Genomic DNA, 13,109 nt, shown 5'->3' with positions numbered 1-13,109 from the left:
TAACAATACTTTCAATAAAATAGATATATACAATTTTAAAACCAATTTCTAAAATTCACAAATTCATTTTAATCTCCTCATGGTAGTGTGGTTCTATCCACGTAGCTTCTACACTGTTGTGGCTCATTCTCCTCCTACATAGAACACCTGATCATCTCAATTCTCAATGCATTTAAGGGACTCTTAACTTTTTAAATATATATTTTCCCATGGCACAAGCTATGTCTAAGTTAATCATTTCCACCAAAAGGTTTACTGCTTGCATCCTATTTTTAATATACTTTTTAACAATCGGACATAAAAACTCACTTTGAATTTCTAAAAACTTATGACAATCTAATAAAATATGTATAATATCACATGTTGTTCCTACGGTGCAAGTGCATTTTCCTGTATTATTTATCATGGAACTTTTTACCCCTTTGTTCGCGTGACATGGGTTTCCTACAATTCTTAGCCTTAACATTAATGGGCAGCTAGGTAGCCTGTCAATATAGGGGAAGTGTAATTCCTTTTGCCAGGCTGTGGCCATATGGAGGACTGAGCTTTTCCTAAAGAGGTAATCCTGGTCCTGTACTCAAGATGTTTCTTTTCCCAGGATCCTAAGTTCCCTCTTGTCTATCTTGAGTTGAAGGGTCTGGGGGTACAGCTTAAGCTTTAACATACTACACGCTTTCGTGACAATATCTCTGGTCTCTTTTTCTGAAATTTAGCTCACTGTTTAAAATTTCATTCCTACACCATTGTGAGATTTTGTGTTCATCACCCGAACCCAAACGTTGCCAAAAGCGTAGTAGTGCCTTGCAAGCAGTTATACCCCATGAGGTGATTCCCAGTTCTAACCTCGCTGCCTGTACCATTGACGATTTAGGCAAAGAGAATAGATTTTTCAAGCTATTTCCCTCCTCCAAGTCCCACCGATTTTTGCCACTCAAGTAAAGAACTTCTGCACCATACAAAAATTGAGGTGGAACCATTGCAGAGTAGGCTTTTAGGACCGGTCTGTCAGACATTTCACCATACACACTATTACATTTTTTTAAACCCTTCACTGAGGTGGCTGTCCTAAGTTTTAGTGCATCGAGATGGGTATGCCACTGCAAGTTTCTTTCAAACCACATCCCCAGGTATCTATTTTCTGTTACTTTTTCCAACGTTTCGGTCCCCAAATGCCAAGAAAACCCTTTTTTCCTTCTACCGAAACTTAAGATCTTAGTCTTCTCCATGTTAACCGCTAGTCTTTTGACATGGCAGTATTCTTTAAACATGTTTAATTTCCTCTGAAAACCAACTTCCGTCTGGTTCATGATTACCAGGTCATCCGCACAGAGTTAACACGAAATATGTTTACCACCCTGTTTCAGGCTTGCCCCTCGTGCATTTCCTAAGATTAGGGGCAAGTCTGCGATAAACAGGGAAAAGAACAGGGGGCCAGTACGCACCCCTGCCTTAACTCATTACCAATTTGGATTTTCTGCTTTAATTTATTTATTTATTTATTTAAAGAGTTTTATATAGCGCTGGCTAGACCCGGAGGTATCAGAGCGCTTTACATGAGAATCAACAATTTAACAGAAAAAGTTCAACACTTGCACAATAAATCATTAAAAAAAACAACAAAAAACAATACAATTAGGAGAGGAGAGAAAGTAGAGAGAAAAGTAGTGGAGGGGGAAGGGGAGGTGAGAAAGGGAGAATAAGGGAAGAGACAGTACGGAGAGATGACGAGAAGTCTGTCAAAAGACCGACTGGGTAGGTGAAGACCAAGGAGGGAATCCACGGTCCATCTCACCTATAGCTAAACCAGGTAGCTCCATCGGGTATCAGACAGAAAAATTCAGTCTCAATACATTGAGAGAGGAGAAAAGGAGAGACATAAATAGAGGGTGGATGCGGGAGGAGACGACAGGAGGAACGAAAGGAAGTGCAACAGTGTGGTTTAACAGTATAACAGAAAAAGATCAACAATTACTCGTTACATCAAACAATCAGCAATACATTAGGAGATGAGAGAAAGGAGAGAGAAAAGAAGTGGGGGGTAGGTGAGGTAAGAACGTGAGGATAAGGGAAGAGACAACCGTAGTGACGAGAGGAAGTCTGTCTAAAGACCGACTGGGTAGGTGACGACCAAGGAGGGAATCCACGGTCCATCTCCCCTATAGCTAAACCAGGTAGCTCCATCGGGCATCAGACAAAGTAGTTCGGTCTCAGGTGTCAAGGGAAGAGGTTCGCAGAAAAAAAGGATGGGAGGGAGAAACGGCAGAAAGACGAAGGAAAATCTGCCCAAAGAACGGCTGGGTAGGTGACGGTTGAGGGGGGAGTCCCAAAACCCATCTCCTCTAGCGATCAGGGAGCTCCACCGGACTTTGGCCAAATATCTAGGTCTAAATGGCCTATATAGCGCTGGCTGGCTAGACCCGAAGGTATCAGAGCGCTTAACATGAAAATCAACATTGTAACAGAAAAAGATCAACAATTACAAAATACATCGCAAAATAGGTAATGCATTAGGAGAGGGGAGAAAGGAGAGGGAAAAAAAGTAGTGGAGGGGGTAGGGGAGGTGAGAGAGGGAGGATAAGGGGAGAGACGAAAGGAAGTCTGTCCAAGGACCGACTGGGTAGGTGACGACCAAGGAGGGAATCCACGGCCCATCTCCCCTATAGCTAAACCAGGTAGCTCCATCGGGCATCAGTCAAAATAGTTCAGTCTCAGTAAATTGAGAGAGAAGGGACGGAGAGACATAGATAGAGGGAGGATGTGGGAAGAGACGACAGGAGAGACGCAAGGAAGTCTGATTAAAGACCGACTTGGTAGGTGACGTCCAAGGAGGGAAATCCCCGACCTGCCTCCCATTATAGCTAAACCAGGTAGCTCCATCGGGCATCTGTCAAAATAGTTCAGTCTCAGTACATTGAGAGAGGAAGGAGGGAGAGACATAGATAGAGGGAGGATGTGGGAAAAGATGACAAGAGAGACGCAAGGAAGTCTGTCTAAAGACCGACTGGGTGGGTGACGTCCAAGGAGGGAAATCCCCGATCTGTCTCCACTATAGCTAAACCAGGTAGCTCCATCGGGCATCAGACAAAATAGCTAGGTCTCAAATTGACTAGGGAAAATAGACAGATAGTCTCTAGTTTCATAAAAAATACAAATTATAACACCCCCCATGAACCAAAGATGCCTATTGGAAGAAAAGATTCTTTCTTTGTAAAAGGACCCTCACTCACCACTAGTTGGTGACATGCTTCATCATTGGGTCCCCGCTGGGGTGGCCGAATGCCTCCCCAGCGTGCTACAACGCCTGTGTTACAGCGGAGCTGGATGTGTTGAGTGCAACAGTGCTCTAAATGAATTGTGGAATTAACTGTGAGTGTAAGTTAAAAAATACAAGGTTGAAACCCAAAAATATTTTAATATAGGTCAACCCGTATTATTAAAAACAGTGAAGGCGGACCGACTAGGTTCTAATTTAGGAAAACCTGTGTCCTTTGATCAGTGGTCAACATGTTTCTGCTGTTCTGTATGCGTATTCGCTCAGCATTCGTCAGGACCTAAAAGTAGAAAGAGAGGCCACCGGTGGTGTGTGCTCACTAAGGCGCACCCTCCCGTGAGGCTCTATATGTGAAAAATTAGAAAAAAAATTCTTTGTTAACTCACGGTTCTTGTCCGTGGCAGCTCAGTATCACAGGAGCGAAAAAATCCTGTAGGGAAATGGGAGGACAAAACACCATCACATATAATGACATACATAAACATATAGACGTTGAGTATTCTTGTATTGCATTATGCTTGTTGCCAATAGTCTGGTGTTTGGCAACATGAACACTCCAATGTTTTTGGAGAGGTAAGTAATATCTCTTATTGATATATTCAGAGGAAGAAACCAGAACACTATTATCTGGTTCCAGTAGTGTTACATTGAACGCAGGCAGTGTATCGATCAAAATTAATTTAGACTGAACTGCCTATTCTAAAAACAAGTAGAGCAATGAAATTAAAGAAAGAACCATCTATAGTTGAACTACCAATAGCATATCAAAAACCAGAGGTCCACGCTCGTTGTAATGGTATAAGCAGGCACACACACGTAATGACCGGGAGATAAATACTCCTTGGAAACTGTTGGCGCGGGAAAACCTTCACGCGATGTCAGATCTGCACCAGGAAAAATTATAGCCATTAGTCTCTCACTTTACCGAAGTATCTTAGGAACCGCTCGGTTTTGTAAAGCGGTAAGCATTTACTTACTGAGACAAAAGCGGCAAGCATTTACTTACTCGGACAAACGCGACTCCCTGCCTGGCACCTACACTCACGGCTGCCGTCAGCCCGGAAGTGATTTGCCAAAGGCTGGGGTCGCGTATTTCTGTCGGCTGGAGCCCGGATCACGTGCTCCTCGTTCTACTATAATTTAAAGGGGCAGTGGCTCATTACCCTCCGTAATGTTAGGGTTCGAATCCCCTGAGGGAACCCAAATCGAATAATGGAGTCAAACAATTTAATTTTACCAATATAGGTAAATGGGTCTCGTGATCTTGCACTACTAAGGATAATTCTTAAAAAGATGAAAAATAAAAGTTATATCCTTAGGAAGTGAAGGAATATCCCAATGATCATAGTATGATTATTTTAGAGTTTAGATCTAGAGTTTTTTAGAAAGACTAAATCTACAAAGGTGATTCAGGGTCTGAGGGTGCCTTGCTGCCGGGCTTTCATGGGAGTTCAGATATTATGAGTATCGATATTATGAGTATCAAGATAAAGTTCATCATGCGTCAGTATCAGGCAGTAGGAGTATGGGGGCAGTTAACGTCGCAGGATTGAACCCCAGGGTATGTCATCGTTAAGTCCTTCTGAGTTTGTGGCCAAACGATATACCCAGCGTTGCTCCTTTTCGAATAGCACTGATTCAGAGGCTGCTTCCAGATGTTCAATAATCGCCCAGTGTACATCATTGGCAGTGTGATTTTTCTCCAAGAAATGTGCTGTCATTTTAGTTGCAGTTCTGTGGCAACGAATATTACTGCGATGCTCACCTATCCTGATCTTAATACGCCTGGTGGTCATGCCCACATACTGTAGATTGCAGGGACATGTAACTAGGTAAACAACATTACTGGTGTTACAGTTTGTATGGTGGCGTTGTTCCCATTGCGTACCATTCCTCAGATTCAGGGTTTTAGTATGGCATGTCAGGTGGCAGACATTACAATTCCCACAGGGGAAGTGCCCAGTTACCGCAGGCATGCCCCAAGCATTCAATATTGATGCTTGTTGTTTTACAGCTGTCAGCTTCCTGGGACGAGTATGGACCAAGGAGTCTTTTAGACTTGCCGCTCTTTTATATGAAAAAAGGGGTTTCTCCCATTTGAACTTATGACTGTTGACGATATTCCAGTTTTTTGATATGCATTTGCTGACAGCATTCGATAATGAATTGTAAGTAGTTACGCATGTTAAAGGGATTTCGCTGTTGGTAATCTTGGGATGATCATCCAAGAGGGTATCTCGCTGCTGGTTTCTTGCTCTTTTTTGGCTTTTACTAATGACACCTTTTGGATAACCTCTGAGCTCCAGTTTAGTTGTTAAGTCCCCTGCCTGTTGCTTGTAATCAACAAGGCTACTGCAATTTCGGCGTATCCGAAGAAATTGTCCGTACGGGAGATTCTCCCGTAGGGCACGAGGGTGGTAGCTCTTGAAATGCAGTAAATTGTTTTTGGTCGTAGGTTTATAATAGGTTTTTGTCTCCAACAGATCCTCCTGCCTGTTGATGGTAACATCCAGAAATGTAATTGACTCAGGGGAGTGTTCATGTGTGAATTTGAGATGTTGATCACATGTATTCACCCAATCAAAGAATTGGAAAAGACGACTCTCCTCGCCTTGCCAAATCATGAACACGTCGTCGATGAATCGTTGCCACACGATGATGTTAGTTGAAAAAGGATTTGTGGGATTAAGAATGTGATTGCTCTCAAAGTTGAACACATACAGTCCTGCCACCGAGGGGGCAAAAGTACTGCCCATTGAGGTGCCAGTCACTTGGAGGTAGATCTACCCTCGTATTCGAAATGGTTCCTTTTTAGTGCCAAAGTGGCGCAGTCTCCCACAAAGGCACGAGTTGTTTCAAAATTCCATGGTGATCTTTCCAAAGCCTCCCTTAATACCCTGATGGTTTCATCCTGTGGGATGCAGGTATAGAGGCTTTCGATGTCCATGGTGACAAGGAAACAGGGTTCAGCTGGCATCTTTGTCATTCTGAGTAATTGTAGAAGACTCTTTGTGTCTTTCAAGTAGGTGCTTGTGGATTGAATGATAGGTCTTAAGAAAAAGTCACAGTATTTTGAGAGCGGTTCAAGGAGCGAACCAATCCCTAGAAACTAGAGACTAGCTCAGTCACTCTAGTGTTTTCAAAGTCACTCCTTAGTTGTTTAGTAAATAAGTTGTGGGGTATTGGAGTGTCTACTCTAACCCTTCCTCTCTTGGTGTTTCTTGGAAAATAGACAGATAGACAGGGTGGGGGCTAAGGGCCAGGACAAGAGAGGGCAAAGGTCAGTAGCAGGGAAGTGGAGAAGAGTAGAGCGGGGAGGGGTAGGGTGTAGGGGGAGGAGGGAGTATACATGACAGGTCAGTAGATAGCATTAATCCTAAAACCAGCGAGAGTATGCAGTGAATATCCTGTTGACTATAGCACCCATAATGTATATATATAGATATGCAGCTGATGGGAGAACAACTACAGTTTAAATCAATTTCAAGAGCCCTGAATTACTGCAAAATAAAGTCAATGAATAGCAGATCAGCAGAAGGATGGGACACACCAGATTAGCAGATGGGCGCAGGTCCCAGATGGATGCCCCTGAGTCAGTAACAGTTACAAGATGGCTGCCAGTTGGGAGTGGAAACAACCTAGTTTCGAAATTGCCTGTGAGAAAGTGGTTGAGGTAGATTTTCAGAGTCAAAGTCAGGAGAAGTGGTCTAGCACGAAATTTGCTGTGAATGAGCGATTGAACACAAACAAAAACAAAATCACGTGATGTCAGTCCGTGAATTCCCATTGCCAGAGCCAGATCCAAACAATCAGCAAGCAATGCGGGGAGCCGATCGGGTGATCTGAGCAGACTGGGCCGGTATCGGGGCCCCAAAGAGGAGCCACAGGCATAAATTATGTGAGCAACAATGGTCTTACCGGTGGATGCAGGTGGATGCAGCTGAGAGAGCGCGCCGGGCTGTGTGGAGAGGGCAGCCAGGCTGTCGAGCGCTACAAGGCTGAGGCCATCGTGACTAAATAAAGCACCCAATCAGAGGTCCGTGGCAGAAAGTCGGGGTTTCCCCGCAGCTTGCCGAAGGCGTGCACTTGGGACCAAACCTCCGTCCGAGGCCCGCTGATGAAAAAGGCGAGTCAGGCGAAGGGGGTCCTCGCAGGAAATGGCGCACTGCATCGCGCCGCCAACTTTCAAGCTCGATGGATCCGATAGGAGCAGGCCGAACCGTGCCAGTCCCTATCCATCCCCGTCAGCTTGCGGGAGGCGCCACAGCGTTTTCAGCGTGCAAGCCGCCACCGCCAGGCATTAGGGCGATCGGCACTCTCCGGTTGCGACTGCACAGGGGACGTGGGCTCCTCGATCACGGAGAGAGCAGCCCCGAGAAGCCTCGTCGAGGAGACCTTAAATCACCAGCCAGAGTCCGCTGCCGATAGGAGTCGTCCAGTGTCCTCCAAATCGAGTGTTATTTAGGTAAGGAGCATACTGCTGAGTTAATTAGTCGGTTTTGATGGCTCGATGGGCAGAGTTAGGCAGGGATTAACGTTGATGGCGATCTCTTAACTCAGGAGTCCGATGGGAGAGCTCTAAACTCCCCTCTACATCCAAAATGAGCTGGGCCCAATTTTCTGTATGCAGGGCTCGAATCAAGCTCAGTAGATCCCCTGGGATATTGTACCCAATCAAGGTCAACCACAGCTGCTCCCTGTCCACCAGATCAAATGCTGCGCGGAAGTCCAGGAAGCAGCAAAACAGGCTACCCTTCTGCTCGAGCGACTTCTGCACAATTGGCCAGAGGGCGAAGCAATGGTCCACCGTTGAGTGTCCCTCTTTAAACCCTCTCTGTTCTGGGGGCACAATCTGTTTTTCTTCCACCCAGTCTTTAAGTAATTCTAAGATTAATTTAGTGAATACTTTTTCTCCTATCTCTAGTAGGTTTATTAGTCTATAGTTTTTTGGGGCATTTACGTCGCCTTTTTTGTGGATTGGTCTAACGATAGCTCCTTTCCAATTATCTGGCTCAATTCCTATCTCCAGAATCCCCTGGAACATATTCGCAAGGAACTCTGACACCATTCTGGCTTATTTTTTATAATAACTGCCAGCAAATTAGCTGGGCCAGCTGCACGGGTCAAGTTTAATCTAGAAATTATCTTCCTAATGTGACTAGGGGTGAAATGTTCTTTTAACTCTTCCCTCACACCTGGCCATGCCGTGGTACTTATTTTATCTATTGTTGGCCACTTCCCATAGATTTCCTCCAGGTATTCCACCCATTTATCCTCGGGATCCGAGCACTACAGAGACCCTGCCATTTTACCAGTGCTTTCTTGTACCAGGCGCCAGAAGCCTTTCACATTTTTATCTTCAATACCCTCTACTAAGGATACCCAGCAGCTGTCTTTATAAGTTCTTTTCTTATTCCTGATGATTGTTTTATATTTTATCCTTAGTTTCCTAAGGTTAGTTGACAGTTCTTCATTAAACCTTCTTTTAAGTTTTCTTTCCTTTTGCCTGATATTAACTTTTGCTTTGCGACATTCCTCATCAAACCATGGACTTTTTTTGGTGTTTGATCTTTTATTAATATCAGGCTTTACCACCTTTAATTTTACCCATTAGACAGGATTGGAAAGTAAGCACGGCTCTAAAGGTCCAGATTTCTTTTTTTATATACACTTTGTTGCCTCCAGCTAGCCTTTGGGTAGTGAATAGGAGGTTCTTAAATGGTTAAGGGTGGATCATGCAGTCACTCGTATGATTACATTGATGGTTAAATGGTGTGTGATGTCACTTCCGGTCAAATGGTGTGATGTCACTTTCGCTCCTGTTGACAGGCAGAACACATTGAGTCAAACTTTGTTTCTTGATCTTAGTATCCCTGCCCACCACATGCGGCATTCACCAAGATTCGGAATGTCGCTTCTTTTCTTTAATGTTTGTCAGCAGCGGCTCCTCCGCTAAGGCAGAAGAGCGTCTCCCCACTGCTTCAACTGTAAGCCCAATACAAAAAATAAAATGATAACGCTCTATTATTATCATTTTATTTTTTGCATTGAGCTTGCAGTTGAAGCAGTGGGCGGGGATGGCTCCCTGCAGCACCTTAAGTGCGCATAAGGGTTTGTCTGGCCCTCTCAGGCTGGCCAAATCTTCATGCACACTTTGTATGTTCTCCACCCAGGCTGAATTACAGCCTGGGTTGAGAACATGCCCATGCTCCCATTACCTATCTGAGCGCCAAACCACGGCGCTCAGACCAATCACAACACTGCATTTCAGCGTTGCGATTGGTTGGGAGCCTAGGGGCTTGCTTCCTGGTTCCTGTGTGGAGGAGAGGCGGTGGCTGGCGACCAGCCGGGCCAGCAGGTCCTTTTTTAGGTTTCGCCTAGCGAAGGCTGCGCTTGCTGGGAGAAAACTGATGTTTCAGAGAGTGGGGCTTGAACCCACCCCTCTTCTCCATTGGCCGGCTTCCTAAACGGAGGCCAGCCATTGGAGGAGAGGGGCGTCACTCCGTTCAAACCCTGTCTTTTTGGGATTGAGGGGTGTGTTTTTTACTTTCTTTCTCTTTTCTTTCTCTCCTCTTCTCATTGGCTGGAATTTTACCTTCCAGCCAATGAGAAGAGGAGAGAAAGAAAAACACGCCCCTCAATCCCAAAAATGACACTGGTTTCTCCGAGGCATTTCTGCTTCGCCTCGGAGAAAGATGGTGGTGTAATGTTGTGCGTCTGTTCCCTCGTGCTTTCCGACCCCCCCTCCTTGTCCTTGCTTTCCGCCTCCCCCTCATTGTGCGTCTGTTCCCAACCTGGAGAGGAGCTGAAACTGCCATCTTTCCGCCACCCTGAAGCAGGGAGCTGTGTGCGCCTTGTGGAGAAACACCGCGCACTCCGAGGACCTGTGCCCAGCGGTCTGCCCTACCAACGCGACTACTTGGCCCCCTTACGAGCCGTAGCTCGCAACGTGAAGGCTGAACGCTGCTGTGTCCCCTGGCTTCGGCCCTTCGCACCGTCCTGTTCCCGCCGCGCCCCGCTTCTAATATCGACTGGCTGTGGCGCTTCAAAGAGTATCTCCGGCAGGTACGTCTCACAAATCGGAGCGCAAGCAGGTACGTCTCGCAAATCGGAGCGTACTGCCAGCGCCGAGTATTAGAAGACTCTGGCTCGTTTCTAAGTATTGGTGTTGGTTGAATCACCCTGCGGATGCAGGTGATTGGATTACCTGTTGGAGAACTAAACGAAATTCGGATAAGCACAGGCGTGCATAGTAAAGGGAGTTCGTCCTGGCTTTAGTCATAATTCCGGAATTACATCTGCAGCCTTTGACCACCCTAGCTGAAAACGGCTTTAATATTTGTAGAATTATCAGCTGGATCACTTGTATGAATTTTGTTGCCCTTTTGTCCTGATGAGGCCTGAAACTGTTTGAAAGGCCGAAACGCGTCGACAGTTATCATTAATTTCGACACCTGTTTTGATTTGGATATTGTTTGGATATATTCCCCAGGAGCATTACTGTGATTTGAAGCCACAAAGACCTTTTTGGCTTCTCATGCTCCGAGTTACTTTGGTGTTCGAAAAGGAAATAAGGCCAAGAAAAGACACTGCCAGTATTTTCCTTGTGAATAAATTATTGGGCTTCTTACACAACCCCTGGATTAAGGGTCCACAACAATAAGACATTTTGACCTTTTGGATCTTGAATAAGATACTTGGTTTTTGGATTTTGAAACGTTATTCCACACAAGATTTAATATTGCGTGGTTTGCTGATTTGTACTAGTGATGTATAAAATGAAAAAGGATCTTTAAAAGTAAATTACAAATCAGATTTTTTTGTTGTGTTTTTCGTTACTTTTAGTTGTTGGTAATAACCATTGGATGAACGTTATATTTGATGACAGATATATACCATACAATTCATGTTGTGATGAGACAGATAATTAGTAGTGTTTGTTTCGATAAATAATCTTCCTGAAGAAAATACCGTGGCATCCTCCTTTCCGTAATTTAGTACTGCCAGCATCAGCCTGCGCTGAGAGGATCGTCCCGGCGGTACGTCTCGCACTCTTGGAGCGTACTGCCCGCCTCAGCCTGCGCTGCAAGGATTGTCCCCGGCGGTACGTCTCGTCTCGGAGGCTGCCTGCGGTGCGCCACCCTTTCATCCCCTCTCACTAACCACTATTGCACTCCGTTTCCTGCAGAGAGGCCCAGAATAGGACTTCTTGGAGCCTAGGTCAGGTGAGCAGGAATTGAGGAGAGACTCGAGTCAGGGCTCTGTGGGGCGCCGACAAACTCAGCAGGGCTTCCGTGAGCAAGAAAATTGAGAGACTTCTAGGCGAACAGTAACAGAAGAGAGGCGGGAAGCAGGTCCAATGGGAGCAGAGCGTTAGCAGGATGACTGGGAGTCTTGGAGGAGAACGTGCTGAAAGATTGCTATATTCCCTGAGATGCTCCTCCAGGTGCAGAAGCGTTCCTATGGCAGGCTCCGATATTGCCGGCTCATAAAGGCTGTACCGTAACCTTTTTTTTTTTTAAACGCCGGGGCATTACCGAACCATAACAAACCCCAGTGTTGGGGGGGCAGCATTTTATGCTACGCCACCATTATTAGCTAGCAATTGACGGGCTATCCGGACCTCCGGCCACAGCTTTGCCCAAAGCTGACCAGGACCGCCAGCCACAAGGGACATAAATAAATAATGCCCTATCCCCGCAGCTGGCGTTCACCTACAACCCCCTTCTCGATGCTCTACCATCTCCTGCTCCTTATGCAATGAAGGCGCTATAAGGGGCTCCTAGGGCATGAAAAGAGCGGAACTACACAGACCGATCCAGCTGTGAAGAAGTGTTGCGGCTGCCGTGGCCACACAAAACATGTCTCCCCCCTTCCAAACCCCTATTGCGTTCCGTGACATTGCCTACCAGTGCCTCTATACCCCCTGAGCAAACCACTCCTTCCATTGTAAGCAATGCCGCCCTAGCCACTCCAGCCTTCCTGAACCCCACGCATCCGACCAAACCGTCGAGAGGCAGAGGCCGGTCGATAAATACTCCCCAATTAAACTCTGTTATTCCCATCCCGCCACACTGCCCAACTGTAACACCCCTCCTCTTTGCCCGCATCCCCCCATCCCACACCGTATTCGGTGCTTCCCGCCATGCCTGGTGGGTCAGCCCCACCCCCCTGGGCCATAGTCTGACAACCTTGATCCCTTATCTCATACATTCCTTTCCTCATACGGCCCCTTTCCTGAAACCAAACCCCCCCTCCCCTGCTCGATGTCTTCCCTGGCTGCCCTGTGTTTGTGCACACCCCCCCGGCGCGCTTTGCCTCCCTCCAAACTTTCTCCCTTAGCACTGCGCCTTCCAACGCTGCCCTGCCACTCCCAAACTCACCAATAGCCCCGCCCCCCTCCCTGCAGCAGCCCTAGGACTATCCTAGAGTCGCTCCCGCCGCCCTGTCTGTCTCCTCTCTTAATTCCGATCTCCGCCCATCTCAGCACAGCCTGCAACTCGCCTGTTCCGCTATACCGAAGAAACTTTATTTAATGATTTATTTTTTACTCTCCCCCCCCATGCCTGCAACCCCCCCTGCGCAAGCAGGCGCTCTGAGCCAAACGCCATCGCCCTCCATCTGCCATCCCTAGCACCCAAACCGCCGTTGCTCAGCATTCGTTCCTTGCCCTCCCTTACCTGCCTACACCACCATCAACGCACCCTATTCTGCGCCCGCAGTGACCCTGCCCGCCCCCCGTCCCCTGACTTCCAGTCTGGCACCTTCCCCTAGGGCGCGCCAGCCCTCTCTGGACCAAGGAGCACAAATAGCCTCACAGGTGATACTCCCCCCCCTC

This window comes from Lissotriton helveticus, chromosome 4_1 (genome assembly GCF_964261635.1).
Source record: "Lissotriton helveticus chromosome 4_1, aLisHel1.1, whole genome shotgun sequence".
Classification (NCBI taxonomy): domain Eukaryota; kingdom Metazoa; phylum Chordata; class Amphibia; order Caudata; family Salamandridae; genus Lissotriton; species Lissotriton helveticus.
The sequence above is the reverse complement of the archived record's forward strand: the minus strand, read 5'-3'. Positions refer to the sequence as shown.